Here is a 25155-nt window from a genome sequence, read left to right on the forward strand (position 1 = left end):
AATATATTCCAATTTAATAACTATTATTAATAAAAACACTGTGTTTGCTTATTGCACAATATAGTCATGAGGAATAATTATTACCATTTAAAATGCTCTTATAGAACTTACATGCAAGTAAAAATATATCTACCAGTGTCACTCCTTAGTTTATTAGTCATGAAATAGCTAGCAAAAATAAAGAAAAATTTATATCATCTTCAAGAAATATTTACCCTAGATTGAATTTGGGTCATTAAACATTTTTAAATCTGCACATGCAATTGGTGTTGGTATACAGCTGGTTTCATGGGTCTAAGAATGTTAAATCTGAAACAATCAAGTTTTTCACAGCTGTTATTGGTTAACTTGTGTCTTCCCCAAATCCATATGTTGAAGTCCTATCCCTCAGTATCTGAAAATGGGACCTTATTTGGAGATGGGGTATCTTAGGTCAGGCTGCCATAAAAAAATACTTATAGACTGGGTGGTTTAAACAAGAAACATTTATGTCTCACAATTCCGAAGGGTGGGTGGTCTCCTGGTGCTGGCAAATCCCAACTCTGGTAGAGGCCACTTTCGGGCTTATAGGCGGCCACCTTCTCTCTGTGTCCTCATCTGGTGAAGAGAGAGGGAAAAAGCAAACTCTCCTCTCTCTTTTTATAAGGGCACTAGTCTCCTTGTGAGGGCTTTGACCTGGTGACTGAAGACCTCCCAAAGACCCCATCTTTAAATATCATCACGTAGGGTTTCGACATCAAAATTCTGGAGGGACACAAACATTCCGTCCTGAGCAAAGGGTCTTTATAGAGGTAATCAAGTTAAAATGAGGTCATGACAGTAGGCCCTAATACAGAATGATTGTTGTACTTGTAAAAAGAGAAAATTTGGTGATGGACATGCACATGGAGAGAGAGTCAAATGAAAACAAAAGCGGATCAGGGTGATGCTTCTATAAGCCAAGGAATTCCCAGTATTGCCAGCAAATCGCTAAAGGCTAGGTGAGAGGCATGAGACAGATTCTGTTTCACAGGCCTCAGCAGGAACCAAGCCTGCCAATGCTTTGATTTAGGACTTTTAGTATCCAGATCTCTGAGACAGTAAATTTCTGTTATTAAGCCATCAAGTTTGTAGTGCTTTGTTATGGTAGCCATAAGAAACTAATAATACCATGGCATATGCATATGTATATATATAATGTGTATATATATATATATGCATATATATACACACACATATATATATACATATATACATATACATGTATATACATATACACATATACATATACATATATACACACATATACATATATATACACATTATATATATACATATATATATCTCATGTATTTATATATCTCACATGTAGTACATATGTATATATGAGTGTATGTAGAAGCAAATGCATGGAGAGATGGAAAGAAAATTCATTTCAGTAGTTACATGACTAAAGAAGAGGAAGAAGAAATTCCTGTTAAAGAATTGGGTTTATCATTAACGTTCTGTTTTAGAAACAGAGAATATTATTAGTCACTCATACAATTTGAGCTTTGTTGAAGTTATTATTATATCTCATGCAGACAATTTCAGTAGTTTCCTACCAGGCGTGTTTTATTTAAATTCTACTTATTTATTTTCTCCACTTAAAGAAATCTACTAACCCTTCAAGAACCAATCCATCCGCTAGGGTGCCAGGCGAAATTAGTTATTCCTTCCAGTGTGAACATATGACACGATGCTTCAATTCCCGTTATGGTGCACTTAAGAGGGTGCTCTTTAACATAAATTGTTTGGTGTATGTTTGTTTCACTTACTAGAGTATGAGCTCTGTGATGTAAGAGACTTCCCTGCAAAAACAACAGTCATAATTCTGCTTTGTAAAGAGTAGAAAACTTGAAAATTGTTTGCTAAATTTTACATTATCCTGACATTTGTTTGTTGTGCAACCTTCGGCAAATAACCTAAATACCTACCACTTCAGTACTAACACTTACCACTAAGGGTAATTGTGGATATTTAATATGAGGCATGTGTGATATTTTTTTGGCACCCTGTCTGGAATTTTGTACCCCCAAACTAAAGTTTGTTGTTGTTGCTGTTACAGTTTTTGCTCTTACATAAAGCTACTTAGATTACATGTATTGTTTGGATCCCTAGAGGTTTACTGGTTAGTATACAGACAAAGGCCCTACAACAGTATATGTAAGATCCAGGATGAAGCCAGTAGGTGGGAAAGTTGGGAAGAATTGACAAGGCAATCCCAGGGGCAGCAATTATCTGGGAATTCAGATACTTCTCTCTCTTGGTGACCTATCCATACCCGTAAACTGTGTGTTGCTTTTTGGCCTTCGCTGTTGCTGACCGCTGACACTTTTACGCTGCTGTTGCTGACGCTAATTTCTGTGTGCTTGACATCTCTTTCCATTTTCCGTGCCTGCTTTGTACCAGATCCTGATTCTGCCTTCCCTGCCTTCCCAAGTAATCTGGCCAATTCCTCTGGTTTGTTCCACTTTTGCTTGAAAGTGATTTCCGCCGCTTTACTAAACATCTTCGTCTTTTTATGGCAAAAAGGGAGATTACGGTCCCTCAACTAAAATGCCAGAAATGGCTGGATTATGATCATCTTGAGGAGTAGTTGTATCAGCTGTCCATTTCATCTCACAGCACCTGTAGACCTCCTTTTTTTTTCTTTTGATGTGTATTTATTTTTGAGAGGCGGTGGGGGGGGGTGGGGTGGGGAGAGGCAGAGACAGAGAGAGTGGGGGAGACAGAGAATTCTAAGAAGTCTCTGCCCTGTTCGCACAGAGCCCGCTGTGTGTCTCAAACTCATGAACTGTGAGATCGTGACCTGTGGAGATCAAAAGTTGGACTCTTAACTGACTGAGCCACCCAGGCGTCCCCTGCAGACATCTTTTTACAGCTCCCCTTCCCCTGCCTTGCCCCACCTCCACGTAAGGTGTATGGGGCTCAAAATACACAGTGCACCGATACTCATGATATGGGAACAAAGTACTCTTTGGGTCCTTTTACAGCCAGTGGGGTCACACATGCTTATCCATATTCTTCCTTCCTATAGTTCCTTCTTTCCTTATCCCTTGTAGGATCTTATCACCATCCTCAGACATTCTCTTTCATGTCTCTTTTCTAACGTCAGGTCCTAAGTGGCAAGATATCTGCTCTAACACATTTGGTGTTAAGCAGATGTGCTCTAACACATCTGCTTGAACACATTTGGTGTTCAAAGGACTCTAAAATTTTCTGAATTTTGAATGGAATCTTCCTTCTGATTCTAGTAGGTCACTGAATGATGCCATCCTCTAAGCATTTTATGTAATATCTCATGCTGGTACATCATCCAAATTCCTGGTCCATGAGAATGCCTTCTAGGATGAACAGCAGAAAATGTAATTCTGGGAAGCACAGAGAGCTGATAACCTCAATTAAAACATTTTAGCAGAGGTCAGATGCTCGACTATTAGGAATGTTGCAATTCCTACACGAGCAGGAAGTGAGACTATATTATTTGTACTGTATTATTTGTATTATATTTTATAGGAAATGTCCTGTGCCCACTTCAGATTCTCTTTGCCTCAGCTTTTATTCTAGACACTGCTCTGTTGCTAAGTTTCGACAAGATATCTCCAGCTTCATGTAGGTACGGCATAGAAGTGTCTCACCTCAGTCTTAACCTAGTCCTGTTACTTCTTGCCGTTGGCCTTCTCTGACATGGGACAACCAGGGGAATGTACTTGGAACTGTGCACAGAATTTATCACTCTTTTGGGAAACTCTTGGTGCTTTTTGTCTTTAAGATGGCATAATTCCTGCCAAATTTAGCCTCTTGCCTGCAAGTTATGACCTCATACCCCTTCTGTCTTGGAGAGACAAGTAGATCCTTCTTACCAGAAGTGACACCCAGAGCTGGATACGAAGTTGCCTTCTCTGTGTATATTGCCTCCAGAAACATCACCATATAAATGCAGCTTTTACTAGCATAGTGTATTGTACAATATCGCCTCATATCAAGGGACCCATTTCATGACAAAAGAAATACAGTAACGGGTACATAATTATGGGATCTGCTGGTTTCACACATATCCCATCACCCAGAAGCGGCTGATCTAATAAAGTGATGAAATAGCCTATTAAAATTTGGGTTTGTCCTCTAGGATGTTAAATCTATTTCTATAATGGAAACATGTAGTATCAGGCCAAGTCTGTATTTTCGCCCCAGTACTTATTTGTTGTTGTGTGTCATCCTCAACAAAAAAGTTAATATCTCTTGAACAATCTTTGAACACAGAGATAGGAACTGATAAATAAGTGTCTTTCTTTTTTTTTTTTTTTTTGGCCAAGTGTTAATGAGGTTTCTCATATGGCTCCCATAAATTAAGCACTTTGTTTCCATAATAGTGGCCAATTTGATAACATATTGGCTCTCCCATATATCACTCCTGGTTCCTGAGATCACAGTCTCAAATAAACTATTCATACATCATCCTTTGTCTCAGGCACTATTTTCACAGAAACACAGGATAAGGCAATATCTAAGGTCCTCACCAATTCTGGCAATGTATTAATTTTCCTAAAGATAATTGTATTCTAAATCTAACTTTTCCATAATAGTCTAGCAGAAAGATCCTGGATTTCTTTCTCTGAAAAGAGTTGTCACTATCTGCTTTCGATTGAAAAGCTGCAGGGTACGTTAAGTAACTCTTTTTAGTCTATGACTTAATGGGTAGAGTTTTGTGATATCAATTGTTCATAAGACACACTAGAGCTGAATCAAAATGGCATGATTAACAAAACAGAGCCAAGTGTAGACATTAGCATTTGGCAATAAGACTAAGCAGTCAAAATATTTGGCAAAGGCTGTTGCTGCGGATTCTTGTAGATGAGAATGGACAAGTTTTTCTTTGTGGCCATGAAAACCACAATTTTGTTATAACATAAATAACTCTAGGCAAAGGGTCTTGGCAGTCATACCTGACTTATTATTGACAATATATAGACATTTTTAATCGCTAAATAATTTTTCCTTCTTTCTCTCAGATATAAGAGCATGAGAAATTCTACCACTTAATCCTTTGATATGATTAAGCTTAGTCTGTGAGTGCTACCATGATGGATGTGGACCAGATTTGTAGATTTCACCGCTGGAATATCTCATTGGTTTGCTGCCATTTGAGATTGAGTTACTCTCTTATGTTCAGATGAGTGCTGGGTTCTTCAGATTGTCACGTTAATGTCCAGTTTCTTCTATTTATGGGGGATGAAGAGCTAAAATCAGTATCTCCTGGGGTCCCTTTCAGATTCTTGCTGCAAAATGTGTTTAGCCAGTTGTATACATTTGACCATTTGGAAGGCAAAAATGAAGGGACACTTACCTCCCTGTACTCTTGACTAGTACAGAAGGGCTAACAATATAGGTATGTGGGACTTCCCTACAGCAGCATTCAGTGACCGACACCAATGTGAGAGGTAGTTTACAAGGTAACAGTGGCTATTTCTTGCTTTCAGCATAACCCTAGTGGCAACCTCGGAAAGCACTCCCTTAGTGGATCAGTATTAACCATGGAGATTAGTAATAATCGGTTTTATTCATGGAGAATTTCCAAAGGGTCCCATATATACCTTCAGCACTTACGATGACTTTCTAAGGGCAGAATTCCCTGTATCACATATCTTCCTGCTGAAAATATCCAAAGCGTTTTTTGTTTCCTTCCCTGAATCCTAATGGATGAATCAAATTAAAGGAGAACTGAGTACCATGACACAACAGACAGTGGAATTTTCGATGATTGAAGGAGTACCATCACAAATGTTAAAAGTGTAAAGTGAATAGTGCCTGGGTGGCTCAGTCAGTTAAGTATCTGACTCTTAATTTCAGCTCAGGTCATTATCTCACGGTCATGAGATTGAGCCTCATCTCGGGAGCTGAGCATGGAGCCTGCTTAAGATTCTCCCTCTGCCCCTCCACCCCCTCAAAAAAAAAAAGTAAAGTGAAATATATGTTCACATAAAATTGTTTCTTAGGAAAATACCATTAGGAAAAAATTTAAATATATTGCAAATGTGAGAGAAGCAAAGTCCAAGGTGGAAGTCCTGGCTTGTGTTTATTTTTAGAAGATTTTAGTGGAGTTAGAGGACTTTGTGACAGAGAAAGAGATGATACTAATCTTTGGGTTTTTGTGTACTCTGGACCTTCAGTCATAATCTCTTCTGTAAACCTCAAACCATTAACATAAAGTCCTTTCTCAAAATTAAAAAAAAAAGACATTTCAATTTAAAAAAAATATGTAAAATTATAAGATACACCTGCACATTCCAATGTGTTCGTATTCCTGTCTCCCATTCAGTATGATCTTCAACTCAGAGCAACATGTTAAGGGAAAAGACCCATGACATACGCTGGACACTTTCATGTTTCTTAGGGAGATACATATAGTTCTAGACTGTCAGACGATTAAGGACAGCAGTTCTTACACTCAGTGACTGTGCACGTTTGATGTTATCAGTTCCTCACAATTCCTTCAACAGTCAGACACAATGGTATATCGACTGACTGTAACTTCAGGATCATTTCATGGACTCCAGAAGCTGAGTGTTTAAATCATAGTGAACTTCTGATTTGCTGAATATTAGCTCTTCACTGAATTATTTTTTAAAGAATCCTGTAATAGTACCAAATCTGTTAGCACTCCTGTCTGGAATCCATTCAATGCAACAGGCACGGAAGAATGTTTTAAATTGTGGATTTTTCAGTTTGGGTGAGTGCTGAAAAAGCTGACTTTCAGAATACCTGCCCAATGATATTCTTTTATATATTTTACCAGAGAAATAAAGCTTATCCCCCACGTTTCCTCAGCAGCTCACATGGCATTTGAAATCGTGGATGACACAAAAACTTGTCTCTAAGTCAATTTGTGACAGCTCTTCCCCCTCTGTTTTTAACACTATATTATTTACGTGCTTTTTTTAATAATCCGTGCTCTTAAACAGTGATCTGCACGGCATAGAAATTTATGAATTATAATAAAATGAATGACAAAGAGATCATTTGAAGGTGTGATTTTTAAAAATGAAATCAAATTATGCTCAGGCATCATGAAGAAACAGTTACAAATAGTGAACATTAAATTGTTCACTGTACTGAATATATAGTAAATTAAGGTAAGCATGTGAAAAGTATCCTTTGTTTTCTCTAGAAATCTAATAAATAATCAAAAAAAGAAATGTAGTAAGGTGTCCCTAGCTCTGATGTTGAGAATTCTGTTTCTGTTGTTCTCTTACTTTACTGAACATAAAACCTCTGTGCCTGTTTAAGGGTTTGAAAACAAGAAAAACGTATGGACGTTTTCAGTTCACTGACTATTAAGCACAATGCTTCTCTCAGTGCAGTATTATCACGGGTGACTTCTTTGTCCTGACATTATTGAGAATAAATTAAGTATTTTTACCTAATTAGAAATTTTAATATCTGCCTCTGTCAGGCTGCTTCAGTGCCTGACAAAGAGGGATGGAAATGGATACATTCTGAAAATATTCATCTCCCATTGGCTGGAATAATTCCTTTTAGCTGGAATTGAACATTTTAGTGGTTGCTGTGGAGTCACAGAGGTGATGTCTTAGTTCAGTGGCTTGAATCACTAATGCGTTAATGTCTGGATGATAGGCAATGGGAATGCTACCAGAGTTAGCTTCCAGGGGATGGAAGGTTCTGTCTCCCTCTCCCGTGAATGACTCCACACACGTTTATGACAGCATCTACCTATTATTACAAGTTCATGTGGTAATTGCTTGCCAGGAAATTACTTCACTTAAGGAGACAGAAGAGACAAGAAAGAGAAAATATCTGGCAAGAAAGTACACATGCATGTATCCCTTTCTCTGCTGCTCTTTGGAGATTTTCGTGGGATAATATGATCAAACAAATGCTTTCTCTTGTATGCCACAATTTCTCCAAGAAAATATTTCATCTGACATGTGGCTTTGACTCTTTCTGTCAACCACCTCTCTTCTCCAACCAGTTTTCCTTCTTCACTTCTTTTTAAAATTAATTATTACATAATTCGCAAGGAAATCAAGCCAGGTTTTTAGACTTCCTTCTTCGTGCTACTAATCTTTTTTTTTTTTTTTACAAAATTAATTGATACTTGCTGATTCTTTTCCTCATTACTACTTAACCCCTTGCAAGCTGCCTTCTACTCCTGCCCTGACGTCATAAAGATTTCTTTCTTTAGGTCAGCGGTATCTTTCCAGTGACCAGTCACAAAGGTTTTCTGTTCCATATTGCTACCCCTCTTTCTTAAGCTCTGTCTCTGGTTGTAGTTTGTGCGACATTATTTATTTAGTTCCGTTTCCTACTTTACTGTCTCTTTTCTTTCCTGCCTTCTTTCTTTCTTTGTCACTTTTCCTGGTATATTTTCCACGATTTCTAAATAAAGGTGTTCCCACAAAATGTGTGTTCTACTCTGTCCCCGTCCTCTTGATCAGATGCTTGCATGATTTCAAACAAATCTCCAAGTAACTTCCAGCTGTCTTGGTGACAAATTTCCTCTTTCCATTAAGTTCCAGATGCTGCTCAGTACCCATACTGAATTGTTTCTTGGGCCCTTAATTGAGGTTTCTATATTTAGACACTTATTGAAAATGTAATGCATTTAAATACTTTTGAATTGTAACCAGTTTCAAATTTTTATGCAAAGAGAAATTGTAGATGGAGCACACCTGTTGTTACCAAAAACCTATTCATCCGTATTGAGATTGTGAAGCCAAAGTTATATAGTTGCACATATAAGAAAACAAAAAAATAATGAAAATTGTTGACCAGTGAAGCCAGGTTTTGCAATCTATAGTCCTTTTAGTTAATTTTGATTAGGCTTGGTCTAACCACAACGTACCTGAATTCGTTAGGTTTTATGCTAAAATTTCAACTGAAGACAGCACCGTAACTCATCTCCCTTTTCATGTTGAAAATCTGTTTCATGTTACCACATGGTGCATAAATAACACGGCCAGAGAATTATGTATGCCAAGCGGACACTCATTCATTCAACACATGCACAACACGCTTTGCTCACCAACTTGCTAACCGCCACGGGGGGTCGGTTCCAGCTCATAAAATGACTTATCTGGATTTTCTCTAAATTAAATGGTGGCAATTGCTTTTCAACTAGGTTTTACATTTTGGATCACAAAGATGCTACATTTGAAATATCAAGCAAAAGGAGAGTTAAAAATTACAAGCAAAAGCACTTTGGTTACTTAAAATTATGATACTTAAGGGAAATCAGGCAAATAGGAATTAAGATATTGGAAAATTTAAAAACACAACATCCAGAGGCAAAACTCTTCCTTGGATTCTTTAGTTATCTCCACTGACATTTTAGCTTATACCACAGCGGCTCAGACCTCCTGGATTATTTATGCCAAATATAAATAATCCATTACATTTCATGTTCATTTATTTCCATACATAGACACATTTTGTTGCCATTCTAGGAACACATCAATAATAGTAAAATCTGAATTAATTATAGCCAAACTGCTTGGTATGTGTTATAAGTAAAAATTACCGTATTTCATTTTTTAGATAAGGAAGGCCAAAACAATGACATTTCATTTAACTAGGTGTATGTTTAAGAAGTAGAGGATATTGAAAAAGAAAAAAAAAAGATAAACTGACAGAAACTAATATTGGGCAACTGTGTGAAAATGTCTCTGTCTCTCTCCAGGCCAAGTGAATTGTTCTTTCCCTTGTATTTTTATAGCACAATTTAATACACTTAAATAATTTGGAATTGTTATTGTGTTTACTTTTTACAAAAAGATAAATTGGTGGAGGGGCACCTTGGTGGCTCAGTTGGTTAAGCATTGGATCCTTAATTTCGGCTCAGGTCCTGATCTCACGGTTCCTGAAATCAAGCCCCACAATGGGGCTCTGTGTTGACAACTCGGAGCCTATTTGCTGAGCTCTTTCTTTCAAAATAAATAAACTTGACAAAAGATAAACTTGGCACACCTGTTATTAATAACAACATATTCACAGGTGATGTTTTTAGTATTTAAAACTGCAGAGCCCAAGTGATTTCATGCATAAGAAAGGAAGATATGCAAAGAGATTGTTTTTATTTGTTTACATTACCATTTCTCTCATTAAACTAAGCTCCCTGAGATCAGGAACCGTGTCTAAATCATCATTGTATCTCAGATATTAACCCAGCGTCTGAGTTGCCATTTCCAATCAATATCTGTCACAAAATTAAAATAATTGTTTTATTATACAGTAATTATAATATGCCTAGAATCATTCAAACTAACAAATATACTTGCACAATGATAAGAGTAAGAACTAAATATACTAAAGGAAAAAGATGAATTGGAGCTATAGTACTGAATAACACACAGTAATATAATTTTTAGATATTGCTATCATAAATATCAAAACGTCTACTAAAATTGGAGAATAAATGTGATTAGGGATTGTACTGAGAAGGAAATACCATTCTCTATTTTTAAACATAACTGAAGCTTGAAGTCTTTTGTATATGTTCCTTCTTTTTCATAAACAGGAAAGATTTTGTCATATATGCAATGATGAATGTGAGCTTCTCTCCCTAAGCCAAAAACGCTTGAGAATTATGAACTCATTTTTCTTCTTCCCACATACCTTTGTCAAGATAATCTGCATGCAAAACCCCACAATTTTAAGGGAGTTTCCCACTTGGCCAACTTTGTGGTGAAAGAGACCCATAACAAATATACTTCCAAAACATAAAGGTAGAAGTGTGATTTCAGAGAATGTGAGTGGCTTGGGAGTTTGGGGTTTATAAAGATGTAGTTCGGCTATTGGCTCTTTTCTGAGTGGGGTTCTATATGAACTTCATTTTCTCCATTTGTGAATCCGAAATAGTAATTTATTTCTGCTCCCATTCTTAGTAATACTGACATTTTTTCCATGGATATCCTCAATGTTCATCATATTATTATTTATGTGATTAAGTATATTGTAACAATCATGTCAGGATGAAGTCAAAGTTACTCTACATACACTCTTTGGGATTTTTTTACATTTAAAATTCAGCCATTTTATTTATTAATTCATTTACTTATTAATTTATTATATATTTTTTTCTTTTTTTTAAGTCACGTAATAATATTTGTTTAAGTAATACCCACACCCCACATGGGACTCAAACTCATGACACTGAGATCGAGATCAGCACACTCGTCCAACTGAGCCAGCCAGGCACCCTGAGTCGTATTTTTAAAGAAAAATACAATTTATTAACTGACTTGAAGACTCACCATTTCATTTCTAAATGGAGTGAGATGCTATTGCAATACATAAGAAAGTATTTACCAGTGTAACAAACATTCCATAGGGCCAAATCCAATTTTCCAGCAAGTTGTGGGTTTTTTTTTTTAACGCTGATTTGAGATTGGTTATTGGTAAAGTGGAGATTTTAAAATAAACAATTTTGACATTTCCTCATTGATTTCATATTAATATAAATTGAATATTTTTAACAAGATATTTTAAATGGTTATTTGGCTCCACATGGACAAAAAGTAATAAAATGCTGTTGGCTTGGTTTTTGTCATTTGGCCAGAGATTTCATTGTCTGCGTGAAGTCACATCCTGATTCTAATAAAACAAATTGGAGGCGCCTATAATCTGAGAAAACTGCAGTACATTGTATAAAAATGGTAAAAGTTATACCCAATTTAATTATTATAATATACTTAAAAGATAATTACTTAAAGATCATCTTTTGTTTGATAATGGAAAACAAAGCTGACCCAATCACAGACACTGCTTATGGTTTGAACTGTAATTTTCAGTGATGTATTTATGAGAAAAGGCACAAGGCTCTGTATGGCCCAAGCTTGTACAAGAATTAAAATTACATTTTTATTTCTTACATTCCCCGACCCACCCACCATTGCTTTGGACAGCACTGTGAGTAAATCAATTCCAATGAATTAATTGTCCTTTGTGTGTTAATGTTAAAATATTGAATCATGAAAATGTATCAGTTTGCAGTGGTTAGGGGAAAATAGTGGTTAGGGGGAAATAACTTTATGCAATTTCTCTTTTCCTTTCTGTAACAGCTCTTTTTACTTATGTCTTTTCCAAGGTCTTAGGGTATATGACATTCATATGGTAATTTGTAAACCCAAACTCCATATTTAACTTACTTATAGTCGCGCATTCTTCTTGTCATATATTCATTGTTATTTCAAAATTGTGTGAAATTCAGCCTCAAGTAGTGAGTTCTACAAAAGCTCATAAGGAGTAAATGAGGTATATCCCCTGAGTTACTGCCAAAGTGTGTCTGTTGCTTTTATGATAGTTGTGTTATGTATGATGTCACTGAGTCGTACTTTCTCTCCGAGGGACTCCACTGTGGTACTGTCTTTGACCATTGGCGACTCCAGGTTTTTACCAAGGTCATGTGAATTAGCTTTAGGACAGGATTTTATGGGCAAGTAAGTTCTTTTATCTGTTACTGCTCTCAGGCAACTGAGTATATTGCTTCCAGTTCAATCACTGTCCACTATGCTGCCTCACTGATAAGTTGGTTTATGCAAAATATTGCTCATCTTTATGATTCAAAGCCAAACCAAGCTCAAGGAATCTCCCACTGTCGTCCCAGGGACCAACCTGCCATTACTGCAAACAGGGACTTGTTGGTTGGCATTTTTGCTTGTCTCTTTTTTTGGAGAAGTGTTACCTACCGCTTGGTGTATCCTGGAAGGGGCTTGCTGTGTCTTCCTATGCTCCTCTTTGACCATTGCTACATTTGGAATCCCATCGTGTTCACTTGCGACACAAGGTTTCCATAAGGTTTATCGAAGGTAGAATTTGCATTTTTATTTCTCATTCTCTTTAGAAATTTTGAGTAAATCCCAAGAAGAACGGAAAAAAATATAGACTTGCCTGAATCCTGTTAAAACCACAAATTATAAAGTATAGTTGTATTATTTTTAAAAATAATAAGCCTTGTGTGACACTGATAGATTGTATTATTTTAACCCATTTGACTTAGAATACTTTATTCTTCAAAGATCTTGACACTCATATAGAATGGGTAAAAGTCAGAGAATAAGAAGAAAAATAGAGAATGATTTCATACAGATTGATTATGGCCCCTTTATCAGTTTTTAAAATAAAAGTAATTTGTTGTTTCTGTATTGATTTTTTGTGGACGATTAATTGCAGTAGTCTGTTATTTATTATTTTTATTAAAGTATAATTAACATACAATGTTATATTAATTTCAGGTATCTGACATTGATTCAACAATTCTGTTCATTACTTAGTGCTCGCCATGATAGGTATAGTCACCATCTGTCACCATACAGCGTTATTACAATATTATTGACTGTATTGCCTTTGCTGTACTTTTCATCCTTGTAACTTATTTATTTTATAACTGGACGTTTATACCTCCTAATTCCCTTTATGTATTTCTCTCATCCACCCACCAACCTCCCCTCTGGCAGCCACCAGTTTGTTCCCTGTATTTAATAGTCTGTTTTGTGGTTTCTTTGTTTCTTTTTTTGTTTGTTTTGTTTTGCTAGATTCCACATATAGGTGAAATCCCACGCATTTGCCTTTGACTTATTTCACTTCGCATAATACCTTTTAGGTCCATCTATGTTGTTGCAAATGGCAAGACCTCATCTTTTTTTATAGTTCAATAATATTCCATTTTATGTATGTGTGTATATGTATATGTATCTATACGTATATATGTATGTGTGTTTGTATGTTTATATGTTATACAAATATGTATATATATAAATATATACTTACCACATCTTCTTTATCCACTCATCTATGATGGACACTTGGGTTGCTTCCATATCCGCGTTATTATAAATAATGCTGCTATAAACATAGGAATGCATATATCTTTTCAAATTAGTATGTTTTAAATCTTTTTAGTTTTATTTTTAGTTTGTAAAATTTACATCCAAATTAGCATATAGTCAAACAATGATTTCAGGAGTAGATTCTTTAATGCCCCTTACCCCTTTAGCCCATCCCCCCCAAAACCCCTCCAGTAACCCTCAGTTCGTTCTCCATATTTATGAGTCTCTTCTGTTTTGTCCCCCTCCCTGTTTTTATATTATTTTTGTTTCCCTTCCCTTATGTTCATCTGTTTTGTCTCTTAAAGTCCTCATATGAGTGAAGTCATATGACTTTTGTCTTTCTCTGACTGACTCATTTCACTTAGCATAATACCCTCCAGTTCCATCCACGTAGTTGCAAATGGAAAGATTTCATTCTTTTTGATTGCCGAGTAATAACTCCATTGTATGTGTGTATATATATATATATATATATATATATATATACCACATCTTCTTTACCCATTCATCCATCGATGGACGTTTGGACTCTTTCCATACTTTGGCTATTGTTGATAATGCTGCTATAAACATGGGGGTGCATGTGTCCCTTCAAAACAGCACACCTGTATCCCTTGGATAAATGCCTAGTAGTGCAATTGCTGGGTCATATAGTAGTTCTATTTTTAATTTTTTGAGGAACCTCCATAGTGTTTTCCGGAGTGGCTGCACCAGCTTGCATTCCCACCAACGATGCAAAAGAGATCCTCTTTCTCTTCATCCTCGCCAACATCTGTTGTTGCCTGAGTTGTTAATGTTAGCCATTCTGACAGGTGTAATGTAGTATCTTATTGTGGTTTTGATTTGTATTTCCCTGATGATGAGTGATGTTGAGCATTCTTTCATGTGCCGGTTGGCCATCTGGTCAAATTAGTATTTTAGTTATCCTTAGGCAAATGCCAAGTAGTGGGATTATTGGTTCATTTGGTATTTCTATTTTTAATTATGTAAGGAGTCTTCATACTGTTTTCCACAGTGGCTGTGCTGGTTTACATTCCCACCAACAGTACAGCAGGCTTCTTTTTCTCAACATCCTCATCCACAGTTGTTATTTCTTGTCTGTTATTTTCTAGCCATTCTGACAGGTATAAGATAATATCTCTTTGAGGTTTTGATTTGCCTTTTCCTGATGATTAGTGATGTGGAGCATCTTTTCACGACTGTTGGCCATCTCTATGTCTCTTTGGGAAAAAAATGTCTATTCAGTTTCTCTGCCCATTTCTATTGGATCATTTGTCTTTCTTGTGAACATAATAACATAAGTTCTTTATATATATTTAGGACATTAACCCCTTATTAGATATATAATTTGCAAATACCTTCTCCCATTCAGTAGTTTGCCTTTTTTCTTTGTTAATGATTTCGTTCACTGTGCAAAAGCTTTTCATGTTGGTGTAATCTCAACAGTTTATTTTGCTTTTGTTTCCCTTGCCCAGGGAGACATATCTAGAAAAATGTTTTTAAAGCCAATGTCAAAGAGATTAGTGTCTATGCTCTCTTATAGGAGTTTTATGATTTCAGGTCTCACAACAAAGATCTTCCCTTTGTTTTTTATTTAAAATTTTGTGTTTCAAGTTAGTGGTCAAGACTGTAGAGTACGATGCTGTATTGCATGCACATTGCTCTATAAAATGACTCAATGTAAAAGCAACATTCTTTTTTTATTGTTTTCATATTCTTCTAAAAACTAACCTTTTTATTGGTTTTATGAAAGCAAAAGTTTACATTCCAAATAAAATTTTAGTGCATCAATACCCTTCTAAATTTAACTGCTACAGGGGCGCCTGGGTGGCGCAGTCGGTTAAGCGTCCGACTTCAGCCAGGTCACGATCTCGCGGTCCGTGAGTTCGAGCCCCGCGTCGGGCTCTGGGCTGATGGCTCAGAGCCTGGAGCTTGTTTCCGATTCTGTGTCTCCCTCTCTCTCTGCCCCTCCCCCATTCATGCTTTGTCTCTCTCTGTCCCAAAAATAAATAAACGTTGGAAAAAAAAAAATTAAAAAAAAAAAAAATAAAAATAAATTTAACTGCTACAATAGTCCAACAGATTTCTTTTCCAAAATATAAATTAATTATTTCAAAGCCCTGTATATCAGGGTATATAGATGTAGTTAAATACATATATAAATCATTGGTTTTATAGAGTTTGTCGAAATTTCACATTTAATCTCCATGAGATCTTGTTCAAAAACAATTGTTTGACAATAGTGTTTTATGGCTTCTTGTAAGAAATACATGTATATTTCAGGTATACGATCAACATCACTTACCCAAGATAGTGAAGCAGCAGTGAATCTTGCAGGAAATGCTGGAGGGCAATATATTTAAGGCAGGCATCAATAGATATCAGAAGATTTCTGCATTTGGTGATATATTTGTTGAATACCATTAGCCTAAAACAAAACTTTAATAGTGTGAGAAGAATGACATAGCGGTCACAATGGCATTTTAAAATTATTTATGCTCTACCACCATGAAACAGTAAATATATGGAAAGAGGATCGAAGGTCAGAAAGTTTAAGAGATTTTAAATCACATTACTCAACTGTCATTCCTAATTATGAGAATATTTGTAAGCATCCTATGTTTGGAGATAATTCTCTCAATAGCTTCATCTTACATAAAAACACTGAAATGTGAGATGATATTATTTTCATCAGAGCTTTACCATCATCTTGGACACAGGCTTAGAAAAAATTTTTTAAAAATAGAATTCAGAATTCAGTTACAAATATAGTTTAATGTGTATGCATGCTAAATAATATAATTTGTAATGCATGACATTGGAAGTCTTTATGTAATGAAATATATTTCCCTAACACTATACTTTATCTTTTTGTTGACATTTGATAAATGTTTATTGAGCATCTCTAATATATGAGGCACCAGTTTAGGTGGTCACCTGTGGGAATTAAGACATAATATCTCACATCTGTAAATATGTTGTTTATAATTCCTACTTTTATTTTTAAAAATGATATATAATTTGCATTTAGTGAAGTACATTAATCTTATACGTGCATCTTAATGTATATTTTACCTATGCTTACATCCGTGTCACCATCCTCCAAATTGGGAGATAGAAGATTACAGCACCTCCTTATTTCTATCCACCCTCTAGCATTATAATTGCATTTTCTCTGTTTTCTGGGATTCCGACCTCCATATGATACTATTTTTGAGTTTCTTTTCCTAGAGAAGAAAATCTTCCTGATGGGTGACCCCAATGCGTTGCTCTTGCATTCTGTCAATATTACTCACATTCAACTACCTCCCTGTCCTCTGTCACCACAGAGTAATTTCCCTGACTGTGAATCTGCCTCCACACTTGCCAACACATTTGACTTAGGTGGGGTGAGGTACATGAAAGCCTCTTTATGCTTTCTAATTGCCGTTGTTCAACAGGTGCCTTGTGGCTAAACCCTTGCCTCATCCTAGCACTTGATGGGAACTGTTGTTACCTCAGTCCTGAAGGACAAACTAAGGGTTTTTGTTGAGCTGGAGGGTGGACTCTGAGTACCCTCCTCCTCAGCTGGTCCCTGACCAATTTTTTCTGACACCTACTCTGATGTTCCCCCTCCATTTCCTCTTCTCCACATAGTAAGTTTATATTCTAGATAGGATGTTTGTTTACTGTTATTGTATTTATATCCTAGGGGGAAGCTGTAATATCTGCAGTCACTCCACCATGTTTATTGGAAAACTTAAACTGTGTTCTACCTTTAATAGACAATTTATTGAGATACGATTCATGTACAGTAAAATTCAACTTTCTTGGAGAAAAATACTATGAGCTTCACATACATATCTACCTGTGTAACCATTACCACAATCAAGATATAGGAAATTTCCATCAACCCGAAATTATCTCTCTATTGCTTTGTACTTAAACACAGTTGAACCTCCCCAATCTTTGGCAAACCATTCATTAGTTGTCTTCCCTTACAGTTTTGCTTTTTCCAGATGGCCATACAAATGTTATCACATTATCTTCCAGTTTGCATAGTCCCTGGTGAGAAGGTTCTCCAATCTTAAGTCTGTTTCCCCGTGGATCTTTTATTCCCTGATTGACTTTGGGATTTGGTCTTTGCCATTGGGTTTTCATGAACTTGAGTATGAAATGTCTGATCTGTTTTTTATTTGTTAGTTTGTTTATTGTTATTTGTCCTGCTTGAGAAACCTCTTGGGTATATAGTTGATAATGACATCTTTCATAATTTTTGGAAAATTCTGAGGCACTGACTTTTCAAATATCTCTTCTTCCTCTTTATTTCTCTCTAACCTCTAGCATTATAAATGCATCTTCTCTTTTTTGCTGGGATTCCAATCTCCACATGATACTATTTCTGAGTTTCTTTTCCTAGCGAAGCAAATCTTACTGATGGGTGACCCCCAATCCATACTGAAAATGTTCTCCTTCATTGCATCACCCTACAGAGAATGGAAAGCCAAATACCAACTTTTCCAGCCTCATATTACAGTTCTGAGTACAAAGCTCTGCTCTAGGCTGTGAATTTAAATGGAAGTCTGGTGGAAAAGCTTCTGGAAAAAGTTAATTATATCACAGATGAAAATAGAAAAATACAACTAGAACATCATTCCCACCTACTTCATCCATTAAAGACATATTTTTTTTGCCACTATAACAGCCATATTGGCCCCACAGAGCTGTGAAATGATACGCTAAGAACTGCAAAGCTGCATTACAGATGAAGCTTGAATCTTCAATATTGTTGAGGCACCGAACCAACAATGAAATTTCTACACATAGGCTTTAAATTTTTTTTCATTATTGTGCTGATAAAATAAAAATATCAGTCAAATATGAATTCTAAATCCACTGAAATCATGCTTCTAAAAAGAGTATAAAAAAGGACCTTTTTCAGATACACAGATGTTGAGAGGTTGTGACACTAGCAGATGGCACCATGTGAGAAGGGAGAGGATGTTCCGTTTCAGGATGAAGGGAAATGATACTTCCTTCATGGATGGATTGGATAGAGTCAGATCTATTGGTATATCCATAGTTGAAGGAAAGAATGGAAACAGAAGAAACTGGGGGTGCCTGGGTGGCAGAGTCGGTTAAGCGTCCGACTTCAGCCAGGTCACGATCTCGTGGTCTGTGAGTTCGAGCCCCGCGTCGGGCTCTGGGCTGATGGCTCAGAGCCTGGAGCTTGTTTCCGATTCTGTGTCTCCCTCTCTCTCTGCCCCTCCCCCGTTCATGCTTTGTCTCTCTCTGTCCCAAAAATAAATAAACGTTGGAAAAAAAAATTAAAAAAAAAAAAAAGAAACACAAGAAATTGTAAATAATTGGATACATATAAAAACTGCGTTTAATTTTTAGGAAAACTTCATAACAGATAAATTACTTTATAAACCTAGAATTATAACATTGTAAATAAGGGTTTATGAATTAGATAAAAATAAAAGTTATTACAACAGTAAAAACACTGACAGCTAAGTAAATGGAATTACATAATGTAATAATATTTAACAGGGAAAGGTGAAGTAGGAAGTCACAAAGATTTACTTGAAGTAAACTCTGGTAATTTAAGAATACATTTTACTTCCAAAGCGACTAATCAGTGTATTTAACTTTATGAAAAATAAATATAGTTATGTGGACTGGAAATTAGCAATTGGGAAAATAATGATAACAAACTATAATGATACTAAAGTCAAACGTCTGAAGAATAATTTTTTAAGGGCCTATAAAATGTGTACTTTGAAAACACAAAATATTCTTAGAAGGAATTTAGAAACACTAAATAAATAGTCGGGTATACAAGCCTATGAACTTGAAAAATTGTTAAAGCATCAAATTTCCCCACATTGATCTGTAGATTCAATACACTCCCAATTAAAATCACAAGCAGGCTTTTTTTTTTGTAGACATTGATAAGCTGATCTAAAATTTATGTCATAAAATAAAGAACCTAGAAATTCCAAACATTAGTGAAAAAGAAAAATAAATGCAGTGACTTACACTAACATCTTTTGAGACCCATAGTAGAGCTACAGTGAAGCAGAGAGTGAACTATGCCATAAGGATAGATACATAAATGAATGAAACATAATAGAGCCTAGAAATAGATTCATACAGATATGGTCAACTAATTTCCAGCAAAGGTGTCAAGATCATTCAGTGGAGAAAAGATAGTCTTTTCAATGAATTCAGTTAATTAATGGATAGCTGTATGTAAAATGTGACCATTGACCTCTCTATATTATTTCTAAAAATTCAAAATTAATATTATTCATCAACATAAAAGTTAATGCTCTAAATCTAGAAAATATTGAGAAAAATCTTCACAGACTTGAAGTAGGCAAAAATTTCTTGGAGAGGACACAAAAAAACATTAGCCACAAAAGGATTAACTGATAAATTGGACTTCATAACAAGTAAAAGTTTCTGCTTTGGAAAAAGGCTCACATTGGAGGATAAGAATGTTCCAAACATATATCTGACAAAGGTTTCTATCTAAGACATATATGGACTTATCTAAATTAATACTTAAAAAATAAACATTTTTCTAAATGGGCAAACATCTAACACAGGTACTCAGAACATAAGATATAAAGGCATCTAATAAGATCATTAAGAGATGTTCAATTTAAGAGCTTAAATTAAAACCACAATGAGATACTTCACACTCACCAAAATGACAAAAATTAAAAATACTTACAATATCAAATATCGACTCATACATCAGCTATTTGAATGCTCATATATTATGAGTGATTTTGAAAAATATTTTGATGTTCCTTGTTAATGTTTCATAGTTTATATTTTCCCAAGAGAAATGAAAACTGATGTTCATCAATGACATATACCAATGTTGACAGCTGCTTTATTTGCATCCCCTGCTGGCTTGAAAAGTCCCAAATATTCATAAACATGTGAGTGGAAAAACAAACTGATATGGGCATACAATAGAGTATTACTCATCAGATAACAAGAACAAATTTCAGATATAGCTGTAACAAGCATGGCTGGTGAAAGAAATCACACATGCATACTGTGTAATTTTTTTTAATAAGCTCCTAGGAGAAGTAAAAATAAGTTATTGTGATACAAATTAGCTTCGTTGTCTGGGGTCAGAGTTTGGGGACGGAACTGAATGAATAGGGACATGAAAGAACTTTCTGGAGTGATAGAAATTTTTAGTATCTTGTGCTTGGTGATAGTTTAAAGATTATACATTTGTCATAGCATCATAATGCAGAATTAAAATGTGGGCGTACTATTTCATGTAAATTATAATAAAAAAAATCTGATTCCAAATAATTTAATCAAAACTATGCTTCAAAAAGATGATTTGTCAATGATGTTTATATGGTGCAAGAGGCAGGAAGTAGGGGTTAGACAGGTTGTGGGCTGGTAGACCAGGCAAGAGAGTGTTGTCATAATCTAGATAAGAGGGAAGAAAGACCCGTGGCAGAAAAGATACATAAAATTTAGGAAAAAAATACAAGAAAAGATAATTAAGGACTTTACTGCTTCACTTTTGCAGAACTTCTGAGGTTGCTAAGCAAAATTCTTGAAATACATAGTCAATATATTTTCTCATTTGAAGTGGTTATAATAATGATATACTACCCAAAAGAGTAAATAATAGACAAAGAAATAAGGCAGCATTATCAATAATATTCAAACTATTGAAAGAGCCCAAGTGTCTACAGACTGATGAGTGGGTAAAGAAAATGTAGTTTGTATACACAATGGAATATTACTCAACCATCAAAAAGAATGAAATCTTGCCATTTGCAACAGCGTGCACATGGCTAGAGTGTATTACGCTAAGAAGAATAAGTCAGTCAGAGAAAGACAAATACCATATCATTTCACTCATGTGGAATTTGAGCAATCACACAGGTGAACATGTCGGAAGGGGGGAAGTAAAAGAGAGAGGGAAACAAATTATAAGTGACTCTTAACAATAGACAACAAACTGAGGGTTGATGGAGGGAAGCAGGTGGGAGATGGGCTAGATGGGTGATGGTTAGTAAGGAGGGTATTTGTTGTGATGAACACTGGGTGTTATATGTAAGTGATAAATCACTGAATTCTAGTCCTGACACCTATATTACACTGTATGTTAACTAACTAGAATTTAAATAAAAATTAAAATATATATATATATGTATATAAATTCTTCATACCAAAAAAAGACAACAACAACAACAACAACAAGGAAACAAGGCTACTTTGGAACTAACCTAGAATATGAACAATCACTTGCCAAACTGTGCTATTTGTATAGTCCACTTTCTTGTTATAAATGGGTAATAACCTGGTTAAAAAAATGAAAGCAATATTTACCAAGTATTCATTCAATATACCCTAACACTTTGGGAAAAATTATTATACTTTGGCTGAAAGTCCTGTGGATGTTTGGCTCATCTATACTACCAATTTTGAGATGCGTATTTGAAAAATATAAGAAATGTGGGACAAATTTATATAAATTTTTGTTGGGTAAAGTTTTTAGCAGTTGTCTTTGTCCCATTAGGGAGATACCAAGTTCAGGCAATACTTAAGGCATTTGGTATTAAATATATTAAGCAATGTATTGTAATTAGGCTAAGAAAAACTGGATTATTTATCCTTTAAAGGTAGAATTAAAATAAAATCTTTTTCACAATGCAAACATTTTATCTACAAGAAAAGAATAAACTCGGACACTTCTCTTATTTAGTCTAATTTGCACGCTTTTTCAGTAAAAACAAAACTCCGTGACAAAAAGAAACAGCTGGAATTGCTCTAAAAAGGTAAAATAGAAGTATTTTGACAAGATCACCATGAATTAAGGTTAACTATGCCGAGAAGGCAGAAGTAGCTAACGTGGAGAGATTAATATTCTGATAAAAAGAGAAAATGTCTTATAAAAGGGAAAGGTTAAGGGTTAAATGCTGTAGTAGTTGACTGTTGGCCAAACAATATTCTGTAGTTTATATCTTAGTTTAAGATCTGAGATGTGAGCCTTTGCTTTTACTCCAAAACATAATAATAAATAGGTTTTGTTAATATACATTTAAAGTGAGGAATTTGGAGAAAGGAGTATTTAAATTTTGTTTAAAGAAGATAGATACTACAATCTAGAATAGTCTTTGTTCTGAAAAGATTTTAGCAAAGATGCCATCTTTAAGAAAATGTATAGGAAAGGGTCTCACTTGGAAAACATTAATTTTTTTGTGCTTAATACTTCCCAAGTCATTAATATTTGAATTATTAATAGTGAATCTTATGAGATCATATTTATAAAATGTGATCACACAGACTCTGTCTACTCTAACGTGGTAAGGTTTAAGTGTATAAGAAACAAAACAAATGAGCAAAGATAGAAAGACAAGGAAGGGAGAGAGAGAGAGAGAGAGAGAGAGAGAGAGAGAGAGAAAGAGAAACCAAGAAAAAGATTCTTAATTACAGAGAACAAACTGATGGTTACCAGGGGGGAGAAGGCAGTGGATGGGTGACATAGATGATGGATATTAAGTAGTGCACTTGTCATGATGAGCACTGGGTGATGTATGGAATTGTTTTGTACTCCTGTAACTAATATAACACTGTATGTTAACTAATTGGAATTAAAACAAAAACTTTAAAAAAGAATAGTCTGTCAGCAGTTATGAAATTTCAGGAACATAAAGCTTGTAGTCAGAAAGTTAATTATATTCCTAATTAAATTTAATCGTATAAATGTGATTTCTCCTCTGATGATGTAAAAATTCTTATTCCTGAGCCATCTTCAATGTTAACTGGTCCATATTGTCACATAATGAGGAAACTTAGACCTAGAAAAAGCAAGGTTACCTGACTTAGCATTGCAGCTAAAAACCGTACTCTACCAGACTTCAAGCTGTATGACAAAGCTGTAATCATCAAGACAGTATGGTACTGGCACAAAAACAGACACTCAGATCAATGGAACAGAATAGAGAAGACAGAAATGGACCCACAAATGTATGGCCAACTCATCTTTGACAAAGCAGGAAAGAATATACAATGGAATAAAGACAGTCTCTTCAGCAAGTGGTGCTGGGAAAACTGGACAGCGACATAAAGAAAAATGAACCTGGACCACTTTCTTACACCATACACAAAAATAAACTCAAAATGGATGAAAGACCTAAATGTAAGACAGGAAGCCATCACAATCCTTGAGGAGAAGGCAGGCAACAACCTCTTTGACCTTGGTTGCAGCAACTTCTTACTCAACACGTCTCCGGAGACAAGGGAAACAAAAGGTTTCCTGAGAGAGAGAGAGAGAGAGAGAGAGAGCGCACAACTATTGGGACCTCATCAAAATAAAAAGCTTCTGCACAGTGAAGGAAACAGCAAAGCTAAAAGGCAACCAACAGAATGGGAGAAGATATTTGCAAATGACATATCAGATAAAGGGTTAGTATCCAAAATCTATAAAGAACTTATCAAACTCAACACCCAAAAAACAAATAATCCTGTGAAGAAATGGGCAAAAGACATAAATAGACACTTCTCCAAAGAAGACATCCAGATGGCCAACTGACACATGAAAAAATGCTCAACATCATTCATCATCAGGGAAATACAAATCAAAACCACAAGGAGATACCACCTCACGTCTGTGAGAATGGCTAAAATTAACAGGTCAGGCAACAACAGATGTTGGTCAGAATGCGGAGAAAGAGGATCTCTTTTGCATTGTTGATGGGAATGCAAGCTGGTGCAGTCACTCTGGAAAACAGTATGGAGGTTCCTCAAAAAATTAAAAATAGAACTACCATACGACCTAGAAATTGCGCTACTAGGCATTTATCAATGGGATACAGGTGTGCTGTTTTTAAGGGACACATGCACCCCAATGTTTATAGCAGCACTATCAACAATAGCCACATTATGGACAGAGCCCAAATGTCCATCGATGGATGAATGGGTAAAGAAGATGTGGTATATATATACAATGGAATATTACTCGGCAATCAAACAGAATGAAATCTTGCCATTTGCAACTACGTGGATGGAACTGGAGGGTATTATGCTAAGTGAAATTAGTCAGAGAAAGACAAATATCATATGACTTCACTCATATGTGGAATTTAAGATACAAAACAGATGAATATAAGAGAAGGGAAGCAAAAATAATATAAAAACAGGGAGGGGGACAAAACAGAAGAGACTCATAAATATGGAGAACAAACTGAGGGTTACTGGACGGGTTGTGGGAGGGGGGATGGGCTAAATGGGTAAGGGGCACTAAGGAACCTACTCCTGA

This window comes from Prionailurus viverrinus, chromosome A2 (genome assembly GCF_022837055.1).
Source record: "Prionailurus viverrinus isolate Anna chromosome A2, UM_Priviv_1.0, whole genome shotgun sequence".
In the NCBI taxonomy this organism is placed as follows: domain Eukaryota; kingdom Metazoa; phylum Chordata; class Mammalia; order Carnivora; family Felidae; genus Prionailurus; species Prionailurus viverrinus.